This window comes from Lipotes vexillifer, unplaced genomic scaffold, assembly GCF_000442215.2.
Source record: "Lipotes vexillifer unplaced genomic scaffold, Lipotes_vexillifer_v1.1 scaffold163, whole genome shotgun sequence".
Taxonomy (NCBI): Eukaryota; Metazoa; Chordata; class Mammalia; order Artiodactyla; family Lipotidae; genus Lipotes; species Lipotes vexillifer.
In genome coordinates this window covers 1,435,482-1,443,769 of record NW_006788722.1, presented here as the reverse complement: position 1 = coordinate 1,443,769, position 8,288 = coordinate 1,435,482, and the positions used below count along the sequence as shown (strand labels likewise).

At 34.0% G+C, this 8,288-nt stretch overlaps 1 pseudogene; it reads left to right on the top strand.

The window, feature by feature from the left end:
* Positions 1–214: 214 nt before the first annotated feature.
* LOC103082059 (malate dehydrogenase, cytoplasmic pseudogene) lies at positions 215–1,204 on the top strand (annotated as a pseudogene).
* The last annotated feature ends 7,084 nt before the right edge of the window (positions 1,205–8,288 follow it).

The following is an 8,288-nucleotide window of genomic DNA, read 5'->3' as shown; positions in this document are numbered from 1 at the left end:
TGGCCAGCCAGATTCTAGGAGCCATATTGAATACCTAGAGTACAGTCTACTCTAAATCAACCCACCAAAAAAAGCTTTAAAACAAGACTTAAAGAATCTAGCTGAGGCAGGTGTTGAAATTTTCCATGCAGTTCCCAATCATGTCAACAGTGTTTTTAAGGGTTTTTGTCACAAAGCCCTTGAAAGCAGAAGGCCCTCGACTACAAATTCTGAACAAATCAGAGTCCTTATGACTGGAGCAGCTGATCAAATTGCATATTCACTGCTGTACACTATTGGAAATGGATCTGTCTTTGGTAAAGACCAGCCTATAATTCTTGTGCTGTTGTATATTACTCCCATGATGGGTGTCCTGGATGGTGTCCTAATGGAACTTCAAGACTGCCCATCCTTCCTGAAAGATGTCATCACAACAGATGAAGAAGAGATTGCCCTCAAAGACCTGGTTGTAGCCATTCTTTTGGGCTCCATGCCAAAAAGGGATGGCACAAAGAGGAAATATTTACTCAAAGTAAATGTGAAAATCTTCAAATGCCAGGGTGCAGCCTTGAAGAAATATGCCAAGAAGTCAGTTAAGGTTATCGTGGTGGGAAACCCAGACAATACCAATGGCCTGATTGCTTCAAGTCCATCCCCAAGGAGAACTTTTGTTGCTTGACTCTTTTGGATCACAGCCAAGCTGAATTGCTCTGTTAAACTTGGTGCTAAATTTGATGTGACTGCTGATGATGTAAAGAATGTCATCATCTGGGGAAACCATTCCTCAACTCAGTATCCAGATGTCAATCATGCCAAGGTGAAACTGCAAGGAAAGGAAGATGGTACTTATGCAGCTCTGGAAGATGACAGCTGGCTCAAGGGAGAATTCATCACGGCTGTGCAGCAGTGTGGTACTGCTGTCATCGAGGCTTGAAACCTAACCAGTGCAATGGTGGCTGCAAAAGCCATCTGTGACCACATCAGAGACACCTGGTTTGGAATCCCAGAGGGAGAATCTGTGTCCATGAGTGTTATCTCTTATGGCAACTTCTATAGTATTACCAGTGGTCTCCTCAATTCATTCCCTGTTATAATCAAGAACAAGACCTGGAAGGTTGTTGAAGTTCTCCCTATTAATGATTTCTCAGGAGAGGAGATGGATCTTTCTGCAAGGGAACTGGCCAAAAGAAAAGAAACTGCATATGAATTTCTTTCCTCTGTCTAACTAGACAATCATTTTGATGTTACTAAGTACCCCAACACTGAAGAATCTAAACGTTGTCATTGAGTCTAGTACCAAATAATAATAATGCTATACTTAAATTACTTGTGAAAATGACACATTTTAAAGATTGTGTGTTTCTTGATACAAATCTGTGACAGTTTATCATCATGCTGTTAGTGCTGCATTCTAAATAAAATATGTATTCCAAAAAAAATCTAGACAATTATCAAGTAATCTAGCTAACAGAACAAAATTTCAGTTTAGCATTCTTTAAAAAAAAAGATAAAGAAACAAAACCCAGAACTCAGCAAGCTCACACTTATGATATCCAGCATGCAATTAAAATTTACTAGACATGCAGAGAAGCATGAACATGTTTCTCATCCCAGAAGAATAATGTGACAATAGAAACAAACTAGGAAATGATATAAATGATGTATTAGCAGACAAGAATGACAAAAGAGCTATTGTAAACATGTTCAAGTATTTAAAGGAAAATGTGAATATAAAGAAGAAGAAAAGAGAAGATATTTTTAAAAACACCAAGTGTACTTTTCTAGGGTTGAAAAATACAATATCTGAAATAAGAATTTTACTGGGTGGTCTTAATAGTAGATTAGATACTACAAAAGAAAAAAATCAGTGAAATTCAAGATATAGCAATCAAAAGTATCCAAACTGAAATGCAGACAGGAAAAAAAAAACCTCTAGAAATAAACAAGTTGAAATACCAACAACAACAAAAATAGAACCTCAGTGGCCTACGGGAAAAAATTAAGTAGTAATTATTTAAATTATGTTATATATGTTTAATTACAATATATGTAATTGGAGTCCCAGGAGGAGCTAGAAGGAGGAGGCAGGAAAAAGCATTGGAAGAAACAACAGCCAAACTTTTCTAAATAAAACAAAATATAAACCCACAATTCAAGAAGTTTATCAAATCTTATGCAAAGTAAATACATAGCAAATTACACAAAAACACATAATAATCAGGTCGCTCAAAACCACTGATAAAGAAACACATTTTAAAAGAAATAATAATGACAAAAGGTGCATTACTACAAAGAAATAAAAATTACTTCAGGCTCTTCATCAGAAACTATCCAACCCAGAAGACAATGTATGGCATTTTCAAAGAACTGACGTGAAAAAAAGTGATCAAACTAGAATTCTTTTCCAGCAAAAAAATTCCTTTAAAAAATGAAAAGAGAAATAAAACTTTTTGGGCAAATGAAATCAGAGATATTTATTGCCAGTAGAACTTTACTACAAGAAATATTAAAGGAAGTCCTTTAGGATGAAGGAAATTGAAATCAATTTGTAATTCAGATCCACACAAAGCAGTGAATATCACTGGAAATGGTATATAAAAAGTTTTTTTCATTTTTTAATTTTTCAAACGATAATTATTTAACACAAAAATGCTAAGAATATATTATAGAGGTTATAATATGTGCTGAACTTAAAATAACTATGACAACAATAGCACTAAGAAGAGGAAGGGAGAAATGGAAGTATAGTATTGTAAATTTCTTACATTAAACACAAAGTGGTGTAATATTATCTGGAGTTAGACTGCATAAATTAAAGATGCGTACTATAAACCCTAAGACAACCACTAAAAAACTACTAAGAGCTACAGCTAATAACTTAATAGTGGAGATAAAATTAAACATTAAAAACTACTTGTCTAATCGAAAATAAGGAGGAAAAGAGGAAAAAGAAACAAGATGGTACAAATAGAAAAGAAAATTTAAAAGGTAAATGGCATATACCCTGAGAAAACCATAATTCAAAATGAGGCATGTACCACAATGTTCACTGCAGCACTGTTTACAATAGCCAGGACATGGAAGCAACCTAAATGCCCATCAACAGATGAATGGATAAAGAAGATGTGGCACATATATACAATAGAATATTACTCAGCCATAAAAAGAAATGAAATTGAGTTATTTATAATGAGGTGGATGGACCTAGGGTCTGTCATACAGAGTGAAGTAAGTCAGAAAGAGAAAAACAAAAGCCGTATACTAATGTATATATATGGAATCTAAAAAAAAAAAAAAATTGGTACTGATGAACCTAGTAGCAGGGCAGGAATAAAGACGTAGACATAGAGAATGGATTTGAGGACATGGGGTGGGGAGGAGGAAGCTGGGGTGAAGTGAGAGTAGCATTGACATATATACACTACAAAATGTAAAATAGATAGCTAGTGGGAAGCAGCAGCATAGCACAAGGAGATCAGCTTGGTGCTTTGCGATGACCTAGAGGGGCGGGATAGGGAGGGTGGGAGGGAGGCTCAAGAGAGAGGAGATATAGGGATATATGCATGCATATGGCTGATTCACTTTGTTGTACAACAGAAACTAACACAGCATTGTGAAGCATTTATACTCCAATAAAGATGTATTAAAAAAAAAAAGGCAGAGATTGTCCAGACTGGCTAAAATATTGAGGCTCAACTAATGCTGTCTACAAGAAAATTACTTTAAATATGAAGACACTGAATCATTAAAGAAAAAGATGGAAAAAGGTACCACACAAACACTAATCATAAGAAATCTGGAGTGGATATATTAGTATAAGAAAAATTAAATTTCAGAACAAGTAACCCTAACAGAGATTAAGAGGGAAATTATGTAATGATAAAGACTACATAACAATCTTAATGTGTAAATACCTAATAATAGATCTACAAAATACATGAATTGAGAGCTGAAAGAATTGAAAGGATAAAAAAGTACATCTAGATTTATAGAGATTTCTTTATTACTCTCAGTAATTGTTAGAACAAGTAGACAAAACTCAGTAAAACTATAGAAAGCTTGAACAATATTATCAACCAACTTGACCTAATAGCCATTTATAGAATAATCTTCATTCTCCCCAACAAGAGAATACACACTATTCATGTGCAAATGAAAAATTCACCAAGAATACTGGGGATAAAACAAGTATCAATAATTTGAAAAGATAGAAATGCTAGAGTATATACTCTGACCATAATGGAGTTAAATTAGAAAACAATAACAAAAAGATATCTGGGAAATTCCCAAATATTTGGAAAATGTACAACAGATTTCCTAATAACTCATTGGTCAAAGAAGAAGTCACAAGGACTATCAGAAAACATTTAGAAGTAAATGAAAACTGAGATAAAATATATCTAAATTTTGGAGGTACATCTAAAGCAGTGATCAGAAGGAAATCTGTGCTCTAAATGCTTACGGTAGAAAAGCAATGAGATCCCAAGTGAATAATGTAAGCTTTCACCTTAATGAGCTAGAAAAAGAGCAAATAAGTCCCAAGTAAGTACAAATGTGGCAATAATGAAGATAAAAGCTGAAATAAATAAAAGAGGAACAGGCAGTAGAATTAATGAAACTGAAGCTTCTTTTTTGAAGAGATCAATCAAATGAAATACCTTTAACTAAGCTTATCAAGTGAAAAAGAGAGAAAACATAAAATACTAACATGAGGAATAAACAATGAGACATCAAATATTAAACAAATGTTAAAGAATAGTAAATATTATAATAACTTTAGGCAAATAAATCTGACAACTTAAATGAAATGGAAAAAACCTTGACAGACACAAATTTCCAAAACTGGCACAAGAAGAGATCGAAAATTAAATTGTCTTTTATCTACAAACAAAACTAAATTCATAATTTAAATTTTCTCAAAAAGGAGACTCCTAGCCTGGATAGCTTCATTGATGAAAGCGTTCATGTAAATCAACCATTCTTCAATAAAAAATAAGCTAAAAATTGAAAAAACCTTTCAAACCTTTAGGAAATAGATAATAAAAATCTTATACAAATTCTTCAGAAAGTAGATAAGGAGCTTCCAAACTCATTTTATTGGGCCAGACTTACCCTGATAACAAACCTAGAAAAAGACATTACAAGAAAACTACAGACCAGTATTCCCAGTGAACTTGGATTTCTTAATATTTTTAAAGTTTAGCTAGTAGAACCCAGCAACCTATAAAAAGTATAATACACCAAGAACAAGTTTGGTTTATCTCAGGAATGTAAGGTTGGTTTAATATTTGAAAATCAATCCATTTAATCCATCATCTCAACAATCTAAAAAGGAAAAAACAAAACAAAAACAAAAACATAAGATCATCTCAATAGATGCCCCTTGAAAGCATTTCATAAAATTTAACACTCATTCATAATAAAAACTCTCAGCAAATTAGGAAAGGAAGGGAACTTCCTCAACCTGGCAAAGGACATATGCAAACAATCTAGAGATAACATCATATTTAATGGTACAACACTGAATGCTTTCCCTTAAAATCAGGAACAAGACAAGGATACTCTTTCTTACTACTTCTGTTCAGCATTATACTGTGTGTTCTAGTCAGTGGAATAAAATGGGAAAGGTAAATAAAAGCATACAAAATGGAAAGGAAAAAGTAAAACTCTCTTTATTTGCAGAGGTATGATAGTGAACATGAAAACTCCCAAGAAATCTATAAAACACTACTAGAACTAATAAATTCATTAGCAAGGTCTCAACACACTCCGCCAATATTAAAAAAAATCAAGTGTATTTAAATATACTATCAATGAACCATTAGAAAATGAAATTAAGAATCCATTTACAATAGCATTAAAAACATAAAATACTTCAGGATAAGTATATGCAATACCAGTACTATCAAAAATACAAAATATTGCTAAGAGAATTTAGAGGAGACCTGAATAAACTGAGAACTATACCATATGCATGGATGAGAAGACTCAGTACTGTTAATGTGTCAGGTCTTCCTAAATTGATCTATGTATTAGCAATCCCAAATTCCTGGAGGTATTTTTTCAAAAATAAAAATTAAATAGCTAATTCTAAAATTCATGTGCAAATGCAAAGAACCTGGTAGAGTCAAAATCATTTTGAAAAAGAACAGATTTGGAAGATTTACGCTTCCTGGTTTCAACACTTTCTAAAGTTATAGTAATCAATACAGTGTAATAAAGATAGGCTTATAGTTAAATGGAATGGATTAAAGAGTCCAAAAATAGACACTGAGTTTTCACCAGAGTTGCTAAAGCTAGTTCAGGGGGGAAAGGACTGTCTTTTCAACAAATGGTGTTGAAACAATATTATATCCATTTAGAAAAAAATTAACATTGACTCTTTCCTCATACCTTATGCAAAAATTAATTTGGAATGTATTATAGTCCCAAATGAAAAAGTTAAAACTAAATTTCAAGAAGAAAACATATTAAAAAATCTTTTCTCTATAGGAGTAGGTAAACTTTCTCACATATGTCATAAAAAGCATGAGTCACAAGACAAAGAGATGATAAATTGAACTTTGGCAAAATAAAAACTCTGTTCTTCAAAGAATATTGTTGAGAAAATGAAATGCGAGTTTAACTGTTCCTGTGTAAAAAATTTCTCCAAAGCCTAGTGACTGAAAACTACAATAAACAATTATTATTTCTCACAGTGTTTATGGATTAGGAATATGTGAATTGCTTGGCTGGCCAGTTCTGGCTTGGAGTGTCACATGAGATTGCAGTCATCTGAAGGCTTGACAGAGGCTGGAGGATTCATTTCTAAGACGCTGCATATGGCTGGTAAGTTGCTGCTGGCTGTTTATCAATAGGTCTTAGTTCCTCTCTGTATGGATCGTCCCAAAGACATTCTCTAGAGCAAACAATCCAAGAGGGCAGGATGCAAGCTACAATGACTCTTGTGACCTAGACTTAGAAGTCACATACCTTCACTTTCACAATTCCTCTTGGAAAATCTGACATGGGTCCGCTCTAAAGGGGAGGAGACTGTATAAAAGTATAGACACTGGAAGACCAAGATCAGTGGGGTCCTTCTTGGAGGCTGACCACAGCAAGCCACATTCTGAGAGAAAAGATTCACAACAAATGTATCTGACAAAAGATTGGTATATGGAACACACACTGAAGAGACAAAAACAATTTGAAATGGACAAAAAATTTGAACAAACACTTTGCAAAAGAAAATATACAAATGAGCCATAATCACATGAGAAGATGCTCAACATCATTAGTTATCAGAGAAATAGAAATTAAAACACAGTGACTTACTGCTACACATCTACTAGAATGGCTAAAATCAGAAAGGACTGACATTACCAAGTGTTGGAAAGGAAATAGAAAACTGGAACTCCCATACATTGGTGGTGGGAATGTAAAATGGCACAACCACTTTGGAGAGCAGTTTGGCAATTTCTTATAATTAAATGTATACTTACCATGTGACCCAACAATTCCATTCCTTGGCATTATTTACCCAAGAAAAATGAAAACATATGTCATCACAAAGACCTTTAACCCAATGTTCATAGAATCTTCAGTCTTTATTAGCCAAAAGCTGGAAACAAATTAAATGTTCATCAATAAGACAAATATAAAAAAATTTGGCAAATCCATACAATAGAAATAATAGTCAGCAATAAGAAAAGAAGCAACTACTGTTACACAGAACAACAGGAATGAATCTTTAAAATATGCTGAGCTGAAGAAGCCAGACACGAAAAAGTGCACACTGTCTGATTCCATTTACACCAATCCTTTGAAAAAGTAAAGTTATTCTCTAGTGACAGAGAGCAGATTGGTGGTTGCCTAGGACCAGGGGTAATACACTGTAAAGCAGCAACCAGATGAGCAAAGGATATGAAACAAGTATATGTGAAAGGAAGAAAATTTAAGGTGCAGGGAAAACGGGTTAGTGAAGGTTTTCTCATCTTCAGTATTATTGCCATTTTGGATCTGATAATTCTTTGCTTGTGTGTGTGTGTGTGTGTGTGTGTGTGTGTGTGTGCGCACGCGCACGCTGGCCTGTGCACTGAAGGATGTTTAGCACTCTCTGGCCTCTACCCACAAAATGCCAGTGGAAATCTCCCCCAGCTCCCTAGTTGAGATAATCAAAAATGTCTCACAACATTTACAAATGTCCCCTGGGATACAAGATAGTCCCCAGTTGAGAACCACTGGGTTAGTGTATTTATTATGTATTGCTGTGTAACAAATTATCCCCCAAATTTAGTGGCTTAAAACAATGAACATTTATTACTTCACAG